Raw genomic sequence first — 25,975 nt, 5'->3', positions numbered from 1 at the left:
AGTCTATCAAAATGTGTGTTGGGGGTTGCTTAGCGGTTGACCTGGGGTGAGGGTTGCTGTGGTTATTTTGAAGGGTTCTATTATTTTGGGTGCAGGGATTTTATTTTTTATTTTTCATCCTGGTCATTTTAACTCCTGAAGGGTTTTTATTGTTTTTATGATCCTGGTCATTTTAACATAACTCCTGAATTTTTTCAGAGTGGAGGGGAAATAGAAGAAGAAGAGCTGGACACATAAAGGGCCCCATTACCTTCAATAGCTTAGGGCCTCATCAAACCTAAATACTGGCCCTGATCCAAAGCAAAACCTCCCATGCATAAATGGCGTCAAACCTGCTTACAAGCACCTTCCCCTCCCCACAACAGACCCCCTGTGAGGTAGGTGAGGCTGAGAGAGTGTGACTAGCCCAAGGTCACCCAGCTGGCTTCATGTGCAGGAGCGGGGAAACCAATCCAGTTCACCAGATTAGCCTCCGCAGCTCCTGTGGAGGGGCGGGGAATCAAACCTGCTCCTCCAGATCGCCTCTGCAAACCACCGCTCTTAACCACTGCACCACGCTGGCTCTTTATTTCTTTTTTATTTTTTAAGGTTTATTTTTATAATTAAGGGGATGCAGAAGGGAAAAGAAGGGAAGGGTAAAAACCGCGTGATATACCAAAACAATATAGCAGATTCAATGGAAACATAAACTTAGTCGAAGGCAATACCCTATAACAAGCATGAATATCAATCAAGTCAAATAAAATATATCTGAACATGTAATTGTAGAAAAAAAAATCAGAATATCTACCTATTACATAATAAAAGCATAGTATACCGTTTGAAAAGCCAGGAGTTCCATGACGAATGGTTGGAACATAATGGGTAAAACATTGCCTATTACTCATTCTAGTGCTATTCGGGATGTAGCAGTCTTTTGATTCCCTGGAAGTCCTATAAAGACGCCGGCTCTGCAGAGCCGCACGCCGAGCTGCCGGGGAGCCGCTGAGCCTCGAACTGGGGGAGAGGCCGGCTGGGCTCGGCCCGGCCCGCAGCGCGCGCTCTGCGCTCCCTCGGCGGGGCGGTGGCGAGCAGCCCGGGCAGCGGCCGGGGCCGGGGCCGGCGTCCAGCGCGCCTCCGGGTCCTGCGGCTTTATTTTTAGCCGCGCGCCCATTGCGAGGGAGGCGGGGCCGAGCCAGGTGTCCAGCCAGCCGCGAGCCCCCTGCCGAGAGGGGACCGCAGGCGCAGAGTCGCTGCCGCCGCCGCCGCGGCTGCAAGCGGCCGCCCTTCTCCATCGCAGCTTGCAGGAAAGCCCCGGTCGCCGGAGCCCGGCCTCCCTCCTGCTGCTGCTGCAGGAGGGGCGCGCAGCTCGCCTCTGCAAATGGCCAGTCCCGGCTGCGAGCGGGTGGACGAGCCGAGCCGGCCGCCGCGCGACCCCCCGCAGCCCGAACCCGCTTTGGCCGAAGCCCAGAAGTGGATCGAGGTAAAAGAATAAGAACCCCCACCCCTGTCCCCATGTTTGGAGAAATGATTCCTCTCCTTTCCCCCCCACCCCTCCAGTTAAGGCATGGGGATCCTTGTAACCCCCCCCCCCCCACCGCGCGCCACCCTCTGCAGTGGGCTCGATTTGCAGGCGGCTGGCGAAACCGGGGCTGGGGTTCGGCGGGTTTCCCCCCCTCGGATGGTGCAGAGTTACAGTCGCCAGCGAGGCGCAAACTGTAGCCGGGGCTGGAGGCGCGGCTAGACAGGGCTGCAGCGGCCGGTGGAGCCCGGTGGCGCGCCTCCTAGGACGCGGCTGGAAAGATGATGCGACTCTTGCCACCTCTTTTGGTCCACCCCCCCCCCCGGTTAATCTCTTAATCGCATTATTTCCCCCCCCCTCTCTGGTGGCATGAAATGAAAGCGGGGGTTGTAAACAAGAGCCCTGTGTGAGACGAAGAGGGCTGTCATAGTCTCTGGAGGAGGTGTGGGGGGTCTTCAAGGCTATTTATTTATTTATTTGGAGCTCTCTAGCAGTGGGATGAAAAGGGCAAGAGTCCAGTAGCACCTTAAAGACTAACAAAAATATTTTCTGGCAGGGTAGGAGCTTTCGTGAGCCACAGCTCCCTTCTTCAGATACAACTAGAATGTGAATCCATCTGTCTTTTAAGTAGAGGAGAGTGAATTCAGACAAGCATTCGTATGTAAATGTTAACAGTATGTCAATGTGAATCGCAGGCGTGATGGGATGAGGTGTGGTCTGCAGAAGAGCCTGTGATGTCCAGGGGAGAGATGGGGGTGGAGAAATCGGCATTGGTCATGAGCCATGAATGCAAGGTGAATTCCCACTGCGAATTAGCAGTGGGGTGTTCAGCTATCCCGAGGCCGTGAGAGACGGCATGCTTTTAGTAAAGGCGCAGAATGGCTGTCGGAATGAATTTGGAAGCGTGTGGGGATGCTGGAAATCGCTGATCCTGTGTGCCTTTGGTAGTTTTGTTGCCTGCGCTACTCCCTGCTGTTGCTGCATTACGAAAAGAGCGTCTTCCCTTGGAGAACACAGGAGTGTGGGTCTTTACACTTTTGTTGGTTGGGTACCTTGATTGGGATTGCACGTCTGAGACCTACCCAGAACGGCTGTGTTGTTGGAGTATTCATAGCATTTAGCGGACTGTGTTGTGAGCCTCTGCAGACAGGCAGGAGGTGCCCCTGTGAAGTTGGCAGAACTTTGATGCGCCAGGTTTCTCCATCAGAAGGTCCTGCGTTCTCAGCTGCCAGCTGAGTAATGGCTGCCTTCCCATTCTGGTGGAAGACCAGTTCTGTGTGACTTGAATGTTTGCGTAAAACTTCACGTTCAAAATACAATGTTTTTGGCCTCTTTGTGACACAAAACCATTTGTGGACCAAGCTTGAGATACGTTCTGGCCTTGGGGAAAAGAATCTTCAGGTCAAAGTACATTTCTAGAGTAACCTACTTGCTGGGCTGCTCTAGATGCATGAGGGCAGCCATATTGGTTGTTCATGCCCCGACCCTATACATAAAGCAGTGAGTGGTCTGATTTTAATGTCGAGATATGTAGGTGTCGAGCCTTTCCACTTTCCTGTCTTACATTCCTGCGCTTTTCTATCAGCCTGCCCCATTTTTGATACTTTGGTACTTGAGAGAAAAGACCCTAAAGTAACATTGGAGGCAGTGGGGATTCAGTTCCCCTCACCTATGTGCCTTGCAAATGTGGTCCCCCACACTTCGTGCTCCATAAATGAATGGGGTGGACACACATAAACTCTTCCCATTGTGGCCAGTTTAGCAACCAAGTTTCCTTTGCATTCCATTGTGACCGCCAGTGATCCATGGTTTTATTGGCTTCACCCAGGGAAGAGGGCTGTTCTTGATTGATAGGTATGAGGGTTTATTTATGGTATGATTGTTTTTAGAGACCTGTTCTTAGCCAAATCTTTAAGGCTGCAGGTGTTTTTCGAGACTTTGCTGTGGTGAGGGACTGCTTCTTTTATCAACAACTGATAAGAGGTGATAGAAAGGAATTCCTAGCCTGAACCTATGCATGTTTGTTCAGAATCTAAGCCTCACTCAGCTCAGTGGGGCTTACTCCCATGTAAGTGTGAAATACCATTGCAGCTCCAAATTTAATGGTTTGGAACCATGTGATTCGGTCAGATGGGTCATCTAATTATATATTGATACCCATTTTACAGGAGCCCCATGGCGCAGAGTGGTAAGCTGCAGTACTGCAGTCTAAGCTCTGCTCACGACCTGAGTTCCATCCCGACGGAAGTTGGTTTCAGGTAGCCGGCTCAAGGTTGACTCAGCCTTCCATCCTTCTGAGGCTGGTAAAATGAATACTCGGCTTGCTGGGGGTAAAGTGTAGATGACTGGGGAAGGCAGTGGCAAACCACCCCATAAACATAGTCTGCCTTGTAAATGTTGTGATGTGAAGTTACCCCATGGGTCAGTAATGACCCGATGGTTGTCCAGGGGGTCTGCCTTCATCTACTCATTTTAGACTAAAAATGGACAGTTTGTTTATGAATGAGAGCCAAATAAGAAATAGATCATGAATGCACACCCCTCCTCCTCCAAAAGGACCACTCTAGTTACATATTAAGATACTATTTTGGACCAAAAATTGACATTTTCAGAGAAACCCAAAGGGGGGGTAATTGGGATGGGCCCGGGGATGGTGCTGCCTCCTGAGCTGCTTGCTGCCTCGGGGCTACGCATCCCTTTTTGCTGCCACCAGTTTGCACCAGCAAAAGGGGGCATTCCCACAGCGAAAGGGCTCAGGGAGCTGCCCCACCCCCAGGAATGCCCCCTTTGGTGTTGGCATGAGCCCTTGTGCTGGGGAAATGCTGCTGCGGTGGCTGTGCCGGCATCCATATGTGGTCCTGCTGCACGGCTCCCCAGCACCAATGCTGGGGCACCAAGTGCCCATTTAGCTGGCACAAGTGGCACTAACACTGGCGCGGGGGGGGTCACTTACACTGCTCTAAAGGCCTCCCCCCCCCCCGGCCATGATTAAACCTCCTTCTCTAAATGGACTTTTCCAACTTAGCAATAATGTTGGGGAGCTACTCACATTTTCACTTTGGCTTAGGAAGCATGAAAATACAACAGATTTAGTATTTTTTGGTATTTGGTTCTCTCATCATGACGTGATTTGCTGGAGACTCCTCAGTTTTTAAGAAGATACAACAGAGGTTTGTTAAAGATCCTAAGATGTCAAATGTGCCTCGAGGGTTGCCTGCCGCCACCCACCCTCTTTCAGGCTGTGCATGATGAAACATAATAGTTGGTTGTCCTGAGCTAGCCTTAAAATAGATTCGAACTCTACATTGTATTTTAACTTATGCAGAATCAGTTGCCTCTTCAGATAGAGCAGTTCAGTGAATGCTGGGTGGTCCTCAGCTCAGGTTTGTACCTCATGGAACTGATAGATAACTTCTAATCACTGTTTGTTCAGGAAGGCCTTTAAGAATGCATTTCTCGGGGAAACAAATGCAGGTTTGTTTCCCATTTATTTTGTGCAAGCTGTGTCTTCCTAAGATTACAGGGATGTTAATTTCCACACTGCTCAGGACTGCGGCACACAGCGTGGCTGTTTCAGGAGGCTAGCCATGTCAGGCTCTTGCTGCAAACAGTAAACCGGAATCTTGTGATACCTTAAAGATTACCAAGTTTGTATTCTAACAAAAACTTTTGTGGAATATTTCCTTCTAGCTTCTGTGGCTGCTTGTCCCTGGAAATTTAATGCTAGCCTAAAACTGTGTCAGTCTTTAAGGTGTCACGAGACTGCCAAATGGAATGGTTCTTGGAGTATCCCAGGACCCCTGTGTGCGTAACAAAATTACTCCTTCAGCACCCTCCTGTGAATTTGCTCCTTTGTGTGAGCTGCTTATTTGTACTTTGGCACATCTTGTACACCTCTAAACAGATTTTTTTTAATTAAAAGGAAGAGGTGAACAGCATCCTGGTAGAAAAGCTAAACCATTTATTGTGTTGTGGGGAGGGGTCCTGGTCTTGTTGAAGGGAACTTATGGGGGAAAGTCAGCATAACAACTTACATGTGTTTGGAGCATACTTTGATAATGTGGAAGACTCTTTTGGTCTGTTTTCCCTCATCGGAAATAATTATGTAGCGAAAAAACGGATTTTTCCGATTCATTATTAATAGTATTAATACTTAGGTTCAGTGTTGTTGTTACATTCACCTGGTCACAGTCCTAGCTCTGTTGTCCTTCTTTCTGTCCTCCATCAAGCCCAAATGGAACAGAAGCACTCGAGCAGGTACTTGGTGACTTCAAGAATAATATTTGATGGATGTAATTGGATTGCTCTCCTGATGTGGATAGCCTAGGCTAGCCTGATCTTGTCTGATCTCAGAAGCTAAGCAGCGTTGGCCCTAGTTAGTATTTGGATGGGAGACCTCCAAGGCAATGGCAAACCGCCTCTGAACGCCTCTTGCCTTGATAACCCTATGGGGTCGCCATAAGTTAGCTGTGACTTGAGAGCAAAAAAAAAAAAAAAAAAACCTGGATTGCTGACATTGATAGAAAACTAGCACTTTGCAAATCAGATTAGTTGAAAGGCTGGATATAGCTCTAGATAAAAATATTTTGTTGCTTTTAAGTTTAGAATTGTGGTGTAATATGAGTGGCAGTCCAGGAAAACATACAACTGTGGGTTTAAGGTATCTTGAGGGGGAGGGTTCATAGATAGAGTGTCCCAAGTTCCATCCCTGGCATCTCCAGTTGGTAGAGGTCCCAAGTGCCATCCATGGCATCTCCAGTTAAAAAGGATCAGGTAGCAGGTGATATAAAAGACCCTGGAGAGCTGCTGCTTGAGTAGACAATGCTGATTTTGATAGACTAAGGGTCTGACTCAGTAAGGCAGCTTTCTGTGTTTATAAAGCATTTTCTATGAGGATAGACCACACTTCATTGAGAGGCTATGCTATTCTGAAAGGTCTCAATTGAGATTTCCTTGAATTGGATGGTGTTTGGACAGGCAAAGTATGTGAACAAGGGTTTGGCTGCATGTCTAGATGTGGCCTCAGAGATAACACTTTTGTGTGGGATGTGTGCCCTATGTGGGGATTGACAGGAAAGGGTGTGACGCTAGTTGGATTTTAACGTAGTTGGAATTTTATCTCACTGTTCCGTTAGCTTAAAATCATGGTATTGCATATCCACAGTGAACATTCAGGATTGCGTAGGATAAAAGCTGCTGTAAGTAATGAGGCATAACGCCTGCATTCTGTACTGGATGTACCAGAAGCTGGTTTCTTGTGGCCTTATTTATTTATCGGAATTTTCACTCCACCAATGGACCTACAATGGCTTACAAAATTTAAAGGCAACCACAAGAACAAATACGTTTTCAAAAAATAAACAGACAAGCCCTATCTGTTGCCAATGCCACGGAGAGGCCACGCCAGCTCAGGAGGGTGTTCCGGGGGCGGGGCGGGGGGAGGAGCCGCCGGTTAGGAGACTTCCTAAGCCCTTTCGGCCACTTGCGCCGGCGGCCGGAATGGCATTGCTGCGCCTGCTGTTTTCAATGGGGCGAAAAGCCCCAGTTAAACAACAACAAAAAAAGCCGCGAAATGGCTTTTTTGTTTAACGGCGTGCGCGATTTGGCTTAGGAAGAGGCACCGCTGCGCCTTTCCCCTGCTGACTCCACACACCATATTTTCAGGAATGGGCTGTTAATATAATAATAAATTTTTATTTAATAAAACAATTAAGCACCTATGCTTAGAATAGATCCTGGACACATTCTGGCAGCCAGTGTGTGTGTTGATAACGCTGTGTGATATGTGTACTCTGTCATGTTTCCTTTCTGATTTTTTTTTACAATATGTATGTGATTTAGCCTGAACCTTCCTTCCTCTGTTTCAGTATCAATTTCCTAGCACTTGTTGACCCCATAGTTCGTTGGTTGGCAATCAGTCTTTAACCCTGTCTGAAATGAGTTGGGATTAGAGATGGGAAGGCCTGGAAAAAAGCCAGAAAAATTGAAAAAAACAGCAACAGTTTTTTTTCCTTTTTTTCTGGAAAAATTGAAAAAAAATGTGTGTGGAATATGTTCTTTTCCATTGATAAATAATATATTTATAACATGATGTTCAAACTATATAACATGAAGACCTTAATGAAAGATTTCTGAGACTTTTTGTAAAGTCTTAAATTATTGCAAGTTCTCTCAGCTGGCAGTTCTGATCCAAAAGCATATATTGCTCTTGCAAGGGCATGATCAATTTTCTCCTGATTTTCAGGTGTCATTTTATCTATAAATGAAGATATGGTGCATTTTTTTGTGAGGCAGTGGTTTGCAACACTTCTTTACTTGAAGATGCTGCTGGTGAATACACACTTTGTAATGATCCAGAAGCAGCAGAAATAGTGTTCCTGGAATTAGAACTCTGGAAGGAAAAGTTACTTGCACATTTATTCTGGTCCTCATAATTTAATTCCATAAAGTATTTTTTAATGTCTTTATGGTACCTCTGGCATGCAAGAATGTGTTTTGTCATCCTTGTAGCATTTGCCAAAATAATATTTCTATGGAGCTTAAATACTGAGGTGAACCTTAACTTTATTTGCTGTTGGTGCTTAGGGGCAAATCTGATTATTTTTTATGTTGATGGTTTCTTGCTTTTTTTGTTGCTTTTGAGGGAAAGGGGGTAGTTACCTTATTGCAAGCATAATACTTTTATATACACTGTGTTTCACGCAGTTTGTAAAACTACTCCACACTGAACTTTTTTCAATTTTTCCAAAATTTCAATTTTTTCCGGAAAAAAACCAGGAGAAAAAACGTTTTTTTCTCATGGCTTCAAAATTTCCGGAAATTTTACATCTCTAGTTGGGATGGCAGTGTTGACTCTCCCTCTGACCGTTCTTTCTTGCATAAGTGAGGTCTGGACTGCAATCACCTAGCTGGTTAAGAGTGGTGGTTTGATTCTCCACTCCAGCACATGAATGGCTGACTCTATCTGGTGAACTGGGTTGGTTTCCCCACTCCTGCACATGAAGCCTGCTGAGTGATCTTGGGCTAGTCACAGTTCTCTCCGAATTCTCAGCTCCACCACCTACCTCACAAGGTGTCTGCTGTGGGAAGAGGAAGGGAAGGTGATTGTAAGCCGGTTTGTGTAGGGGGCTGGGTTGTGCTGAATTAGTATGGTAACACAGCTACCTCACTAGAAGGTATATGCATGGAAGCAAGCAAGTGGAAGAGTTCACTTTTGGATCACCCCCAGCCTGTGTTCTTCCCACTCAGCTGGAATTTATTGAACCCATCTGAGGTCGTATTAGACCGTTGACTGTTTGTTCCATATGCTCACTTGCAGATGTGGCTCTTGGGGAGTCTGGTTAGGTGCAGTTGGCACCTATTGCTACATGTGACCATTTTAACTGGTTGGTATCAAGGGTTCAGCTTTCAATTGGCTGTGTTTTGTTTTGGGTTAAGTACAACCTGGTAGCTTTGCGCTGTGAATCAGGAAACTTCTAGGAGAGCCAGCATGTTAAACACAATGGCAGGGCATGATCTTTTTTTGATGAGGACTCCTTGGCGTATTAAAGGTTAAAAGGTCCCCTGTGCAAGCACCGGATCATTCCTGACCCATGGGGTGACGTCACATCCCGACGTTTCCTAGGCAGACTTTGTTAATGGGGTGGTTTGCCAGTGCCTTCCCCAGTCATCTTCCCTTTACCCCCAGCAAGCTGGGTCCTCATTTTACTTACCTCGGAAGGATGGAAGGCTGAGTCAACCTTGAGCCGGCTCCCTGAAACCAACTTCCCAACTTCCGTTGGGATCGAACTCAGGTCGTGAGCAGAGCTTTGACTGCAGTACTGCAGCTTACCACTCTGCGCCACGGGGCTCTTCCCTAGGCATATTAGGAAACTCTTAATTCAGGGTAGGAGCCCTGTGTCGCAGAGTGGTAAGCTGCAGCACTCCAGTCCAAGCTCTGCTCATTACCTGAGTTCAATCTTGATGGAAGTCGACTTCAGGTAGCCGGCTTAAGGTTGACTCAGCCTTCCATTCTTCTGAAGTTGGTAAAATGAGTACCTGGCTTGCTGGGCATAAAGGGAAGATGACTGGGGAAGGCACTGGCAAACCACCTCATAAACATAGCCTGCCTAGTAAATGTTGGGATGTGACATCACCCCATGGGTCAGTAATGACCCAGTGCTTGCACATGGGACTACCTTTTCCTTTATTAATTCAGGATACAAAAAATTTTAATCTTTGTGTAAATTCTAGGTTGTGGCAGTAGAAACTAGTTTGTGGTTGGAAAAAAATGGCACCAGAGGCGTGTCTTTTTTGTTAATCATAACCTTTTTTTAAAGCCCTTTCCAGTAACAAAAAGACCTAAAATGAATGCACCTACTCTGTGAAACTTTTAATGCTGCCTGCATTATTGAAGGGCAGGTATGGATCTCCTTTCAATTAATACGTCTCAGTTTCACAGAAAGAATATATCAGACTTGCAAAAGTATGGCAGAGGTTAAGACAGTGAAACCGTTAATCTCACATGATGTATTTGGGGGCGCGACCCAGCAGATGGAGAACAGAATGCAGACGAGGGGCTCCTCCAGAGGTCGTAATGCAAGTCTCCCCTCCCCCTCTGGTTCTGGGCATGCTTCAGTGTGGCTGACCTTTCTTAGTAAGCCAAAGACTCCTTGCGCATCGCTGCCGTGCATCCAGCAGCCCTCCATTCCCCCAGCATTCAACCTGTTCCTGGCTGGACCTGACATAGTGTCTGGGGAACATCAAGCCACTGGGTACCTTTAGATAGAGTGCAGGAGGGTCTTGAGTTATACGGGATGGTCGCCCATTATGGTATCCCAGCCTGAGGCCAGCATGAGAGAAATGGCTGGGCTAAGGTTGCATTAGGAGCCCCGTGGCACAGAGTGGTAAGCTGCAGTACTGCAGTCCAAGCTCTGCTCACGACCTGAGTTCGATCCCAACAGAAGTCAATTTCAGGTAGCCGGCTCAAGGTGACTCAGCCTTCCATCCTTCCAAGGTCAGTAAAATGAGGACCCAGCTTGTTGGGGGTAAAGGGAAGATGACTGGGGAAGGCACTGGCAAACCACCCCGTAAACAAAGTCTGCCTAGTAAACGTTGGGATGCGACATCACTCCATGGGTCAGGAATGACCCAGTGCTTGCACCTTTACCTTTTAAGGTTGCATTGAATTCTTCAGAGAGCCTCCCTGCCCTTTGGTCTCTGCTTGTGTAGGGGGCTGGGTTGTGCCTGAATTAATTTTTCCTGCTGGGGGTGATCCAGAAGCGAACTCTTCCACTTGCTTCCTTCCGTGCATATACCTTCTAGTGAGGTAGCTGTGTTACCATCCTAAGCAGAATTCCACACTATCTTCTGACTCCCTTGACTTCAGTGGGCGTAACGCTGCTTAGGATTGCACTGTTAGTCTGTTGCCTCAAAAGCAAGCCTTGTGGTACCTTACTGTGCCGGATTCAGACACATCTGGTTGATACTGGTATGTACGCCTTCTATGGAAGGCTAACACAGCCCAGAAAAGAATAAGCAGAAAGTACTCCACGGCAGTAGGCTCTTTAATTTTAAATTTTTTATAGAATATATTGGGCACAGAGTCAAGTTGGAATACATCCCTACATACATAACCTGGGTTGTTGTTGTTATTCTGCTATAATATTGTTATACATGTTTTATTATGTGTTGGTGTGCATTATAAGTGATGTTATTAGACCACTGATGAAGGCCAGGGGGCCGAAACGCGTTTGGAATTTGGTTTTAGTTTATCAGCCTGTATTAGTTGCCATTTGTGCTTTCTTTCAATATAATTTTTAATGTTTTAATATAGCTATCAGCGCCTTAAAATAAATATATTCTTGTGCATAATTGATTTTTTCCACCCAACCTTTGGGTACCCATCTCTTGCAGGTGGGTCATAAGGCCATCGTGAGCTCACAGAAGTGAATACTCCAATAAATCTTAGGGTGTTTTTTTTAATTTTAAACCGTAAGAACACTCACTTGCACTGGCCCCTTTAATTGCTGCCCAGTCTGGGCAAATCCTGGCTGTCCTTGGAGGAAAGTTTGGTGAAAGGAAGGCATTGTAGAAAGGAAACTTCCCCAGCTGCCTCTGATGATACTTCAACGAGAGAGAGAGAAAGGCACAGGGGGGGTTGTATGGGACAAGTCCCTCCTGAAGGTAGTCTGGGCTCAAGCTGTGTAATGCAGTGAACTATAACCTTGAAACATCAATGTTGGCAGAGCAGAAGGGTTTTGTTTTTGTTTTAGATTAGGATAACAGATGGCCAAAAAGAGCATCTGTAAAAAATAGTTCTTCCACAGATTTATAGGAAGATAATACAGCAATAAAATTGCATGTGGTGCCTGATTAATTCCTGGGGGTATTATTATCTCCTCTGAATCACACCTCCTATTCATGCCTTATTGTCCTGCTATATCCTTGTTGCTGGAACTTTTTGTTAGGATTTTTCAATGTAGAGATGGCTTTCCCATGGGCTAGTATTCCTTAGAAAGGCTGCCAGTTGATAAGAATGCTTCCTTAATGTCTGCAAAGGAGCTGCAAACAAGTCCTGTTTTCATCTTGTTTTTACATTCTGTGTATAAGGCTGCTTTCCCTGAGGATTTATGTTGGCCAAGAAAGCAGTATCTTTAATAAGGAAGACTCGGCATGTGTGTTATGTAGAGGGGGTTTGTGCTAAATCAGCTATGTTTCATCCTTGAGGGTTGATAATGGGGGTCAGTCTCCTACATCGGAAGTGATAATTCTTGTATACAAAATGCGTTCCCATATGGAAGATAGTATACAGGCCATATCCCATGGGGAAATGTCATGTGTCTTGCTCCATGTACATGCAAAAGTAGAGCCAACTGGACCTTCCGATATGTAGTAGGTTGTAAAAGCACATGGGATATGTCATTTGTGCGGACTGTGGTACTTTGTCCATGCACAAAATTCATAGAACAGGTAGTTATGTTGGAATGTCCCCAGTACAATTCTTATCGCGATCAATGGATTACCCATTTACCCAAATTTTAATCAAATTACCTGCCATCGTAACAAAAGATAAAATAGTCCCCTTTTTGCTGGTGGGTAGAGATCCAAGAACAATACTGGCAGTGGCCAAGTATCTCTCCACCATCTTTTCCTTAAAGAAATAAAGGCTCCCTTTTTATTGCTCAAGACCTTTGAATCATGGGAGCTTAAAAAAGGAAAGAACCGGTAGTGTACCTGTTTCACAAATGGACGTTTCTCATATGGAAAGGAGAAACATGTGAAGCTAGGTGGTGTGTCAGAGAGTGGAGTAGACCCCGACACCAGGCAGCGACCTCTGCAGGGCAAGTTTGACCAACAGCAAGCTCCCCCTTTCAAGAGCTGGTTGAACTACAGCCTATCAGCAATGGTGTCATGGCTAGGCGAGGCCTGGCCTTGCAACCAACTCTGCTGACTCACTATCCTTTTCGCTCGGGGATTGGGACATTCATGAGAGTGGGAATGGCAGCAATCTAAGAGGCAGTGGAAGGGCTAGTGAGGAGTTCACCGGCTTCCTGCTCAAGTCTGTGCGAGAGAGGAGCCCGGGGAGAAGGAGCAAGATTTGGATAAGCTGAAGCCTCTTCCTCTCTCCATCTGAGGCCACATGGGCATTGACCTTAGTACTGAGATGGGTAGAGCTGGATGCTTCCATTTACAGGTGTGTGATGTAAAGTGCCGCTAAGTCACAGCCAACTATGGTGACCCCAGCAAGGGACTTTCAAGGCAAGTGAGAATCAGAGGTGGCTTGCTGTCTCTTTCCTCTCAAGTCCTCCTTGGAGGTCTCCCTCCCAAGTACCTGCCCTGCTTAGTTTCCGAGATCTGATGAGATCGGGCTATACTATGCTGTCTTCCATCCCCCCAGTTATAGGTACTGCTGGAAAATTTGCACTGATGCTTACATGGAAGTTATGACAATCATCTTGTCATACTGAGCAGTATGCCACCTTGGTAGGATAGTTGTATGCCATGACGTCTATTTCTGATCCTCTTTCATTCTTGGTAAGTGTGGATCCAGCCCTAAAATAACTCTCATATATTTGAGTCAACACTATTCTTTGCATAGTTGCCTTTTGAATCTGGAGGCCTATTATGTCAGTGATCAAACTGGTGTTGCTAAAAATATGTAGGCTTGGGTCCTCACCAAAGTTTACTGGTGTCTATGGAAAAACCTCTGTTGACTTTGAGCGTGAAGTCACAAGTCACAATCTAGCCCAGCGTTAAGCACCCTTAAGCCCAGCTGACTTCAATAGGATTTAAGTGCACATACCTTTCATTGGATTGTGGCCATGTTCCCTATGTTTGGGAGAAAAATTGTCCTAGACAGTGGAGTCATGAGTCTGGGAATTGACTTTCAGAAGATTTTTTTATCTTCCAAGTGGCATAAACATATGGCTTTAAATACTTTTTACAGGTTGATTCCTGTCTACCATTTCCTTTGTTGGGGCAAAGTTGCTGTGGGTCTGATTAGGGCAATTGTTAGATCTCCCTCTCTCCCCCCCCCCACTGGTGCCAGCCCAAGCCATGTTGTTGGCCCAAATGACTACCATGAGATCTGATCTGAGGTTTCAGTCTCTCAAAGGGAATTTTGTGTGTTGCTTTCCCTTTCTGTTCCTATGTTACCCTGTTTGCCTCCAGGCAGTTTCTCTCCGGGAGAGCCAGAGTGGTGTAGTGGTTAAGAGCGGTGGACTCTAATCTGGAGAACCGGGTTTGATTCCCCACTCCTTCACATTAAGCCAGTGGGTGACCTTGGGCTAGTCACAGTTCTCTCCGAACTCTCTCAGCCCCACCTACCTCACAGGGTGTCTGTTGTGGGGAGAGGAAGGGAAGGTGTTTGTAAACTGGTTTGATTCTCCTTAAAAGGTAGAGAAAGTCAGCATATAAAACCCAACTCTTCTTCTTTTAAGTACAGATGTTTTGCTGCAAATCCTTGAACTCCCCCATTTCCTGTTTGTGGCTCTCTGCCCCCTTTTCCATCCCCCAAACTCAGGGGTCTGCAGCAGCAGCCAATGCTCAGTATGAAACCAAATACGGCTCTTTAAAATAAAAAATTGAATCTTTAAGTTAAGGTATATTGGAGGGGCAGGTGGGATGTTGGATTAACCAGTGTGCGAAGGAAACGGTAGGCAGAGATTTTCATGGGACAGAATGGCTTATAGGTGCTTCTGAGAAAGGAGAATGACAGAGGGGAAGAGTTGCCCGGAATCCAAGAGCGAACCATGTACAGATTTATGCCAGTGCACTAAAACAATCACTCCTGTGTACTGATTATGAGAACTTTTGTGTGCCCCTTCCACGAACAAGACTGACAAAAAGCAGAGTTTGGTCTAGAGAAACTTAATGGATTATTAATCAATATCTTAATTGTCAGTAATATTAAGTAGTAAATTTTCAGTTATGCAGGTGGGTTCTTTTACAGTGGCTCTTTGTTGATCACTGCCAACTTAGTGTGCTTTTCAGGATGCACCACTTCATTGATCGCTGCAAATTTTGATGTAGTCTGGCGCTTTCTATGTATTTCAGCTCTGGTTTTAATGATGTGTTTTGTTGTGGTTTTTAATGGTTTTAAAAATGTGATTTTATTCTTATGTTTGACTTTGTTAGCTGTGTTGGTGACCCTTACGAGGGCAGAAAGGGGCACAAATTTTCTAAAAGAGATACAATAAAACTTATAAAAGGATGCTGGAAACTGCCTAGGTCTGTTTTTCCCCTTAGGCTCTCCCCCCCAACGTTCCCCTTAGCCTCAGACAGGTACTTACATATAGGAGTGTTTTGTCTGTTTTCATCTGCTAAATGTTAAATGGTATGGGATGGAAACGCTACAGTCTCTGGATTCTGACAGTCTCTGTTACTCTTCATCACCCAAGTATTTTTTTTGAACCTGAGGATCTCCTCTTCCATCCTCCACTGTTTCTTTTGTTGTCGCTCAACCATCACCACCTTTGCATCTGTATTCTTTTACGCAGTTTTGCCCCCCCCCCTTTGGTACTGTTATTCTGGCTATCCTGTTACCACTGGCTGGAGAATAAAGCACTGGTTCTCAGACTGGGCCTTTTATACAGGGACGTTTCCCTGCAGTCACCCCTGCTGACTGCTTTGGGGCTTCCTTTTGATTATGCATGCCTTTTCCGACCGTCAGAGGTCGCCTTGCTCTCCCCGTACATTTTGCCCGTGTTTTCCAGATGCTGTTTTAGCCAGAATCTGGGAAATGCGGGAAAAACACGTGGGGAGAGCGAGGCGACCTCTGGCAGTCGGAAAAGGCATGCATAATCAAAAGGAAGCCCCAAAGCAGTCGGTGGGGGTGACTGCAGGGAAACGTCCCTGTATAAAAGGCCTATGGGTCCGGACTAGGGGTGTGCAAAAAAATATTTTTGGTAAAATTTGGGTTCGGGTTTATTGGGTCAGATTTTTTTTTGGAATACCCGAAATAAGCTTAATTTCCTAACCGGTAAATATGAGAATTCGGTTTATTTTTGGGTTTCCTGAAAAAAATTGGCCCTGGGGGGGGGCATTTTGTGAGGTAGAATCCCCAAACTTGCAGGGTAGCTTGCAGGGACTCTCCTTGCAAGAACCCCCAAGTTTGGTGAAGATTGGGTCAGGGGGTCTGAAGTCATGGGGTCTGGAAGAGGTCGCCCCTTCCCACCTCCATACACAAGCATTGGAAAATAAGAGATTCTCTGTTCGCTAATTGGCTAATGCTTGTCTATGGAGGAGGGAGGGGGCGACCTCTCCAGAGCACATAACACCGGACCCCGTGATCCAATTTTCACCAAACTTGGGGGTTCGTGCAAGGAGAGTCCCTGAAAGCTACTGTGAGCTCTTGACCCAAAGAACCAGAAATCACCACAGAGACATTTAGAATCCAAGCAGATGGCTTTTACTGGTCAAATAGGCGATACAGTGCACAGAAGATAAAATGACAGCTATGAGTGTCTTGCTAGCTAGTTGGCAATATAAGGCTTGAAAACAGCATCACCAAAGCCTAAACAGAGCACACTTTCCCAGGCTTTGGTATGTGGAGCTGTCCTTGAGGTCTGGACGGTTCAGCAAAGGAACAGAGGCAACAGAAACTGAGATAACAGCCTGACATCCTGCTCCCCTTAAGGCCCCCTCCCATTCTGCAAGGGGGCTGGTCTGTCTGGGTAGGCAATGTGAAAGGCGTTGACGAGTTTGGGGGCGGAGACATCCCGTGCGCGAACCCATTCGTCATAGGCAGGGGGGAAGTGTTTCCAGCGGACCAAGTATTGCAAGACTCCATGGTGTATGCGGGAATCCAGGATTTTAGAGACTTCGAAATGTTCTTCCCCCCCCCCCCACCATTATGGGCTGTTTAGGAGGTGGCTCCGGGTGCCATTGCGGGGAAGCAACATGGGGCTTTAGAAGGCTGATATGGAAAACGGGGTGCACACGCCTCAGGGTTTTGGGGAGAGACAGTTCCACCGTGACAGGATTTATGACGCGAACGATGGGAAATGGGCCAATGTACTTAGCATTGAGCTTATGGCACGGACGGGTGGAACGCAGGTTCTTGGTGGAAAGGTATACCAGGTTACCCACTTGCGGGTCCCCCCCGGGGGAACGATGCTTGTCGGCCTGCGCCTTGTATTTGCGCTTGGCTCGGTCAAGGTTGCTAACCAGCCAGGGCCATGTGGTACGGAGGGTGTGTGCCCAAGAGGCAATGTCGGCATCCCCCTCCCCCTCCAAACCTTCTATCGGGGTGATAGGACCGAAGTCCTGTCCATACACCGCATAAAACGGGCTGAAGCCTGTGGATTGATGTACAGCATTATTGTAAGCATATTCTGCAAAAGGCAACAGCTTTAACCAGTCATCTTGGTGGTAGTTGACATAACAGCGCAAATAACATTCAAGTACAGCATTGACACGTTCGGTTTGACCATCCGTTTGGGGATGGTATGCACTAGACAACCCCTGTTCCACCCCCACCAATTTGAGAAAAGCTTTCCAAAACTTAGCAACGAAACTACTTCCGCGGTCGCAGATTATTTTGCGCGGAAACGAATGTAGTCTAAAGACATGTGACACGAAGAGGCGGGCCAACTTCTGAGCGGAGGGGATCCCCGCACATGGAACCAAATGTATTTGCTTAGAAAATAAGTCAGTGATAACCCATAATACAGTTTTTCCCCCGCTGAGAGGGAGATCCGTCATAAAATCCATAGCAATCACTTCCCAGGGTCTGTTGGGTATTTCAAGTGGTTGCAGTAGGCCTGGGGGCTTGCCTTGAGAACGTTTCACTGTGGCACAAACAGGACAGCTGCGAATAAAAGAGTCAATGTCAGAACGCATTCCCCCCCACCAGAATTGTCTGCGCAACAGGTGAAGGGTTTTCAGGAACCCAAAGTGTCCAGCTGTCTTTACTCCATGAGCCAAGTGTAAAACGTCTTTTCGGAGCGCTTTGGGCACATACAATTTCGAGTCTTTGTACCAAGAGCCTCCTTGTTCGATTACACCAGGAGGCAGGGTTTGATCTGAGCGTTCCATAAGGCATTGTTCCCGAAGGGACTTTAAGAAGGATTCGGAGATGGGCCCCCCCCCCTTGGTCATAGTGGCATCAGGAGCAGTCATGGGGGTTGACGAGGGGGAAGCGCTTACTTGCGGTGGTGTGCAGACTGCAGGCGGCAGGGCGGCCGGTAGAGCTGGAGGAGCGGGAGCGCCGGCCATCATGAGTTTCGGTTGCAGAGGCGGCTGGGCAGCCGGTAGGGCTGGAGGAGCTTGTGCTTCGGTTATTGCGTGCTTCCGTTGCAGCAGCGTCTGGGATCGAGTTTGTACAGCTAGTACAGGCAGGGCTTCTCTTTGTGCGGGTGTAAATAAAGAGTTTGTTGGCCGATCGAGTTTCGCCGGGTATTGAGGTAACCGGGAGAGAGCATCTGCGAGAACGTTTTGTTTTCCAGGGACATGCTTCAGGACGAAATGAAACTGAGCAAAGAATTCTGCCCAACGCTGCTGTTTTGCGGACAATTTATGGGACCCCGTGAGGGCAGCTAGATTTTTGTGATCGGTCCAAACTTCAAAGGGGACTTTAGACCCCTCCAGGAATTGTCGCCATAGAGTAAGTGCATGGTGAACGGCCGATGCCTCTTTCTCCCAAATGGGCCAGTTCAATTGGGAGTGCGCAAACTTCTTCGAGAAGTAAGCGCAAGGGTGAAGGAGACCATCCGATCCTTTTTGAAGAAGAGCCCCTCCCATAGCCACGTCGGAGGCATCGACTTGCACAATGAACATTCGATTCGGGTCTGGGTGCCGTAGCACGGGTTCCGAAGTGAAGAGGCGTTTGAGGGCTACAAAAGCGATTTGGCATTTATCAGTCCACAGTATTTTAGCGGAGGGTAAAGTAGCCGAGTTTTCTTTACCCTTGGTTTTCAGCAGGTCGGTAATGGGTAGCGCCACTTGGGCGAAGTTAGGGATGAATCCGCGATAGAAATTAGCAAAACCTAGAAACTGTTGCACTTGTTTGCGGTTGGTAGGAGGGGTCCAATCGAGAACGGATTGGACCTTGGTAGGGTCCATGCTAAGGCCATGGTGGGAGATTATGTATCCTAAGAACGTTATTTTGCTCTGATGAAATTCGCATTTAGCCAACTTTGCAAAGAGTTGGTGATTGCGCAGGCGCTGCAGAACTTCTCGGACCAGAACTACATGCTCATCCATGGTTTTTGAATAAATAAGAATGTCATCCAAATAAACCACCACCCCGCGATACAGCAAATCGTGGAGGATTTCGTTGATGAGTTGCATGAAGACCCCCGGGGCCCCTTTCAACCCGAAAGGCATCACGAGGAATTCAAACATTCCAAAACAGCTAGAGAAGGCAGTGAGGGGCTCGTCTCCTTCGCGGATGCGGACCCGGTAGTAGGCTTCTACTAAGTCCAACTTGGAGAATATACGACCCTCCTGCAACTGCCCCAAAATATCTGATATTAGTGGTATAGGATAGGCGTTGGCTTGAGTAACTGCATTGAGTTTTCTGAAGTCAATGCATAGGCGAAGGTCGCCCTCCTTTTTTCGGACGAAAAATGCAGGGGCTGAGTTTGGGGCATTCGATGGGCGAATGAACCCTCTGGCAAGGTTTTTGTCCAAAAAGTCTCGTAGTACAGTGCGCTCGGAAGTGCTCATAGGGTAAATTTTACTCTTGGTTAGTGTGCAGTCCTTTACCACTTCAATTGCACAGTCAGTGGCCCGGTGGGGGGGTAAGGTATCACATTCTTTAATGTTGAAGACATCAGCAAAGTCCTGGTATACATCAGGGAGGGATGGCGGTGATGGAACTTCGGAGATTAATGCCGAAGCGGGTGGAGACAGCACCGCAACTTGCTGTCGGTGCTGGTCGCATTTTGGGTTGGCAAAGGAGATCGTGTTCGTGTCCCAGTCTATACTGGGACTATGACCTTTAATCCAGTTAATTCCCAGGACCACTTCAAATCGGATAGGGGCTATGGTAAAGTCTATTTGCTCCCAGTGGGAGCCAATTCCCATCGCCACCCCTATAGTGCGATGATCAACTGGGCCCCCTTTGAAATGGCTCCCATCCATTTGGGCAAAATGGACGGGGGCTGGTAAAGCCTCGGACTTGACTTTGAGTGCTGCAAATGTGGCTTCATTGATGAGAGTGCGAGCGCAACCGGAGTCAATAAGTGCCTTGACAGGCAGTTGGGGACCCCCTTTATAGTGTTGTAACACTGCATCCACATACACCGTACTTTCTACTTCTTTCACCTTCGTCGGTTTCGTAGGTTTTACAGGAGAAACTGCGGGGGTCTGCGGGGACGTTCCATTCACCGCAGACTGTGACCGGTTATTAGACAGGTCAAGAGGCGAGTCCAGGTTTAGCACTGGGGTATCCTGGAGATGATCCCTGTCCGAAGATGGAGAATTGTCCCCCACTGGGGCACTTATAATCCGAGACCCGGAGGGGTCTGTAGAAACAGGAAGATCGGGAGAGTCTCTGAACAGGAGTGCAGAGGGTGTGAACCGACCTGGCGTTGTACTGCGGGCGGTCGCAGCGCCTCCGCGTTGAGACCTTCCCCGGTTTTGTGAAAGGTCAGGAAGCGAGTCCAGGGTTAACGCTGGGGTATCCCAGGAAAGATCCCTGTCCGAAGACGAAGAATTGTCCCCCATTGGGGCACTTGTAATCCAGGACACGGAGGGGTCTGCGGAAGTAGAAAGTGCAGAGGGTGTGGGCCAACCCGGTGCTGTACTGCGGGTGGCCGCGGTGCCTCTGCGTTGAGGTCGTCCCCGACCTGGCGTTATACTGCGGACGGCCGCGGCGCCTCCGCGTGGAGACCTTCCCCGGTTTTGCGAGAGGTCAGGAAGCGAGTCCAGGGTTAATGCTAGGGTATCCCAGGGAGGATCCCTGTCCGAAGACGGAGAATTGTCCCCCAATGGGGCACTTGTAATCCAGGACCCGGAGGGGTCTGCAGAAGTAGGAAGTGCAGAGGGTGTGGGCCGTCCCGGTGCTGTACTGCGGGTGGCCGCGGTGCCTCTGCGTTGAGGTCGTCCCCGAGCTCGGGGCAATGCATTCGGTCGAGGGAGTTCCAGGCGTTGAGGACATGCTGAAACAAAGTGGTTCATCGCGCCGCAAACGAGGCAAGCTCCCCTTTGGAATCGGGATTCGCGATCTCGAGGGGGCCGTGCTGATCTCTGCGGGCAGGGAACGGAGACTTCGGGGGGAGGCTTTTGGTCTCCCCTCACCTTGGGTCGCTGACAAGGTAGTATCTCTGCCGAGTCGGCAAAAGAGATCTTCAGTTTGGGTGGTCTCCATGGAACTGGAGGTAGTACGGGTGCTGGTGTAGATCCAAGCAACGGGACCCCTGGACTTCCTGGGGGTGGCAGGACGGGAGCTCTGGGGTCTCCTGGCACCACAGGCACTGCTAGAGTTACTGGCAACATGGGCGTTCCGCCCAGAGGTGCCGCAGGTTGCTGCGGTTGAGCCTGATCCGGAGACCCTGGTTGTGGAGCTGGGGCCAAGCCATCCGGGTCGGCTTGTATCTGCTGCAAGCAGTCGTTGTCGTGAAGCAAAACGTGCATTTGACCCTGCAAGTGGGCCACCCGGTCTATGTGTTCCCGATTGTGCTGTCGGAGCAAAAACATATCCTTGCCCGCATCACCTAAGCGACGGGGCTGGCTGATTCGGAAGTTTGCAGTCCAGAGAGTTTCCTCATAGTGCAAGTCCTCTTGGGTTCCCTTACGATCCGCTAAAACTTGATCCGTTTCAAGTTTGGTGGTCAGGGTCGTGGTCACTAGTGGCAGAGCTTCCTGCTCCCATGCCGACATAGAGCCGGCTTGATCCGGAAGATCCAGTTGCGGCAGAACCTGAACCGCTAAGGTCGCTGCGTTGACGCCAAAGACGGGGGTTGACAGCTTAGCAATCCCGGCCATTGAAGTGGTGGTCTAGGTCATTCCGTGGAGGAGCGCAACCATCCGTTTCGCCAGTACTTTTAACCCGGCTCCGCACAACCGGGCCAGTTGAGCATCCTCCACTAGACAATCTGACACTAGGAGGTCGTGGCGGGCGCTGGCCTCCACGCTACGCCCTTACAAGTCCAGTCAGGCGGCTACGTTCCACTTCTGCCCGATGAACGTAGTCTAGGGCTTCCCCAAAGGAAGGTATCAAGGAGGAGACCCTTCCAGAGCTCCTGCTCCGGGGAACAGATCCACTGGGAACGGGCTCACTCGGAGAGCTCTGTAGTAGCTCCCATCCGAGCGGCAGGCGAGCCACACGGGGCTCCAGGCTGACTGATGAAAAGGGTGATGAAGGTGATAGCTGTCATAATGTGAGCTCTTGACCCAAAGAACCAGAAATCACCACAGAGACATTTAGAATCCAAGCAGATGGCTTTTACTGGTCAAATAGGCGATACAGTGCACAGAAGATAAAATGACAGCTATGAGTGTCTTGCTAGCTAGTTGGCAATATAAGGCTTGAAAACAGCATCACCAAAGCCTAAACAGAGCACACTTTCCCAGGCTTTGGTATGTGGAGCTGTCCTTGAGGTCTGGACGGTTCAGCAAAGGAACAGAGGCAACAGAAACTGAGATAACAGCCTGACAGCTACCCTGAAAATCTGGGACCTCTACCCCCCAAAATGCCCGAACAGGAGCTTTGCAAAAAATCTCCATAGACTTTAGTGGTGGGAATTTCTCCATTAGCCAACTTTTTGCAACATAGGCACAATCCTGGGGACTCTACCTCAGTTGAGGTCCAGTGAGCTAGAGAATTGGCTGTATGGGTTCTCTAGGATTCTAAAGTAATATGAGTGGTTTCCAGTTGAGATCATACACATCCAACTTTGACTTTGCTGTAATGCTACAGAAATATTTAATGTTACCATTGTTACCCCGGTTGTACTGCAGTTAATCTAGAGTTATATGATGACAGGCAATTGATCGGTCATAAGTGATCACTATATAGGTGCAACTAGTGGAGTTCATTGCCAACTCTGCAGCCCCTTTCATATTGCCATTCTAAGCTGGTTGTTATCCAGCCTGATTCGGAGTATGATTCTGAGTAAAGTGATATTGGAATAGGGGTTGCATAAAGTGTATTAAAATCTGTTTATGAGCTGTATCTAAAGCGCTCTGTCCATTTCAAACTGTGCTTTTTTCCCCCCACTGCCCTTTTTCATGGCATCTTTTTTTTGGGGGTGGGTGGGGTTGGATCTAACTTTTGCACTATAGTACTGGACCAATATAGCATGAATGCTGGCGATATAGCATTGAATTGTTATATTGGTCCAGCACTATAGTGCAAAAGTTAGAGTGTTAGAGCTGAGTGTCATCTGCATAGTTATTTCTTTATTCATTTTGTACTGCACCTTTCTCCCTGCTTGTTTTCCCAACGTCCATTTTATCCTTTATTTGGAAGGAGAAAGCATGATTAAGCTGTGCTTTTGATTCCAAAGGAATCAATGCCAAGTACCTAAGCGTGTGTGTGTTTGGGGAGGGGAATTCTGTTGTGTCATGTTTTCCATTATACTGTGCTTGATGACAGCTTTAAAAATAATGCAGCTCTGTTTAATAGTATTACTAGTCCGCATGACTTGAAGTGGGAATGAAGTTATGTGCATAAATCTGTACATGCAAATATGGCAAGACTAATTCTTCCTCCTTAAAGTTCAGATGGCATTGAATCGTTGACCTGTCAGTGTGAGAAGTTCTTTGTTTTCCTCTCCTCGGGTTTCAAATACTGCCGTGTGCTGCGTTAGAATAAACCATTGTGTAGTGGTTGTTTAAGCGATCAGTGTGTGGGGATAGTAGAAAGGAAGCAGAAAACCAGAGAAAAGATCCAAATTGCAGCCAGGCAGGAGGAGCTGACTGTTGAAGACTTCTTTACTCATGGGCATTGTGTGCAGGTCTACCACAGTGGCAGAGGTCGGTGTTATTCCTTATGTCCCTTTGTGGGTTCACCCAATATTCGTGTTACTAAATTCTGGTGAAACTGCCTCAGACAGGGCTGGTCCTACCATTAAACAGAATGAGGTGATCTGCCTAAGGCAGAAGATCTTAGAATTAAAAGGTAGCAATAATCAACCATTAGTTTATATTTTTACTACTATGTGATTGTTGCTATTTGGGGTTTCGCCTCAAGTATCAGAGAGTCTTGATGTCTTTGGCCTTATGTCTGCGTTTCCAGATTAGTATCAAGATCTGTTTATTTATTTCGATTTATATCCTGCCCTCTATCCTGGCCGGGGCTGGGCTCAGATCTTGGCTTGAGCAGCAGTTACTCTGCATGTGGTACTTTGCTCTTCAGTTTCCTATTTGTTTCTGGTGCTGTTTCTTCTCTGGATTTTCCTCCTGGTATCCCTCTGAGTGACTTGGGTGCTCCTTTTTTAAAACACCATTTTTTGTTTGCAGAACTCGACTCCAGGCAAATTACAATGATGATAAAAACAGTACAGTCAAACCCTCAAAAACATACGTGATTAAAAATTAGGTACCAGACCTGTCAAAAAGCTTTCCTGAGTAATCCTGCCTTACCTAATTTGTGGACACTCAATGAAGTGGAAGCCCTTCTAACAACTTCAGGAAGGCTGTTCCATGGGGGGGGGGGGAAACCTAGTTCTAGCAGTGACCATCCTAACTGCACTACAGGAAGAAATAACCAATAGATCTGGGGTCCCCAATAGATCTGGGGTCCCCAATGTGGTGCCACGGCACCTGCCAACACCTTTCCTGGTGCCCGCCAAGCATTTTTAGAAAGCAAGCCGGGCCAAGTAGGCCTTTCCCCCAGCAAGCCTTCTAATTGGGCAATGGAAATTTGATTGTTTTAAAGGTGGCTTTGGCAGCAGTTGCCACCACAGCACAAGGATCATCACTGTGTGAGTGAAGGTAAGCTTCAGCAGCCGTTTTGTGTCTGGCTCCACCTCCTGCTGTGGCCGTTTTGTGGCTGTGCTCGCCGTGCTATATCAGAATTCGAAAGGGTGCTCACGTGGTCAAGAACGGGACCCCAACAATATATATGAACTCCAGTTTCAGTGGCTTTCTTGAACCCTATTCCTGCTGGCCACCATGTTATCCCTGATCCTGTAAATGCTTTCGGGGATTGTAGTTGACATACAACTGGGTGAAGCGGTGTGTGGGGGGGAGGCTTCTTCGTTAGTATATGAGGTTAGGAAGGCATCCACACTCCTGTTGTTCTGTAGAATGTGTAAAGCAGGATTATTCAAAATGGCATGTTCATAAAGTGAATAAGATTATAGTTACGACTAGTGGAATTTTAAGTCTTCCTGTATTATGCTGTATTAACAGCGTTGTCTTCTAATTTTATAATCCAGCTGTGTTACACTGTCTGTTGAATGACTCTATTACATCGTTTGCCAGTCTGGTAGTTCCTGTGTTACGGTCTGTATTAGACTCTTTATTTTTAGTGCAATGTTCTCTAATGTTTTTTTAGAATTATTATGGAGTAATTGTTGGTTGTGTGTATTGTACTGTTTGTTTGTGTGTGTGTGCCATCAAATCACAGCTAATTTATGGTGACCCCGTAGGGTTTTCAAGGCAAGAGACATTCTCCTCTGAGGCAAGGGCATCTTGTAGCTGTGGGTTGTTGTCACGCCCTATCCGGGAGGCAGGACCAAATCTAAAACCCTGACGCCCCTATCGGGACAGCAGCCCCTAGGAGCTCAGTCTTTTAGTCCTGCCTAAAGGGAGAGCAGTGATTACCACAGCTCCGAGTAGTTTAGGAGTAGGATAGTGATCTGTTTGTCCTTTCCCTTTGTCTTTTCCTGAGTCCTGTTTAGCCATTCCTCACCTACCTGTCCCAGTCTCCCTGGTGTCTATCCCGTCCCTTTAGTCCCCCGGGGGATCGGGGAAGAAGACGGAGAATGGCGTACGCCATTTTGAGTAGAGAGGACGATCTCCTCTCGGTGGAGGATTACACGGCGGGGCTGGTCCGATTCGCCCCTGAGGACGGCGGTACACCCAATGGCCATGAGAGCG

The 25,975-nt window shown here is 47.6% G+C and overlaps 1 protein-coding gene across 1 annotated transcript in view; it reads left to right on the top strand.

Annotated features, from left to right (window-relative positions):
* Positions 1-1,364: 1,364 nt before the first annotated feature.
* The window catches only part of LIMCH1 (LIM and calponin homology domains 1), a 237,641-nt gene continuing 213,030 nt past the window's right edge, over positions 1,365-25,975 (top strand). Inside the window, exon 1 of the mRNA XM_056855094.1 lies at positions 1,365-1,462. The gene's annotated coding sequence lies outside the window, so the exon portion shown is untranslated. The remainder of the gene's footprint in view (positions 1,463-25,975) is intronic.

This window comes from Euleptes europaea, chromosome 9 (assembly GCF_029931775.1).
Source record: "Euleptes europaea isolate rEulEur1 chromosome 9, rEulEur1.hap1, whole genome shotgun sequence".
NCBI lineage: Eukaryota > Metazoa > Chordata > Lepidosauria > Squamata > Sphaerodactylidae > Euleptes > Euleptes europaea.
Note: the sequence above shows the minus strand (reverse complement) of the source record. Positions and strands in the feature narration are given on the sequence as shown.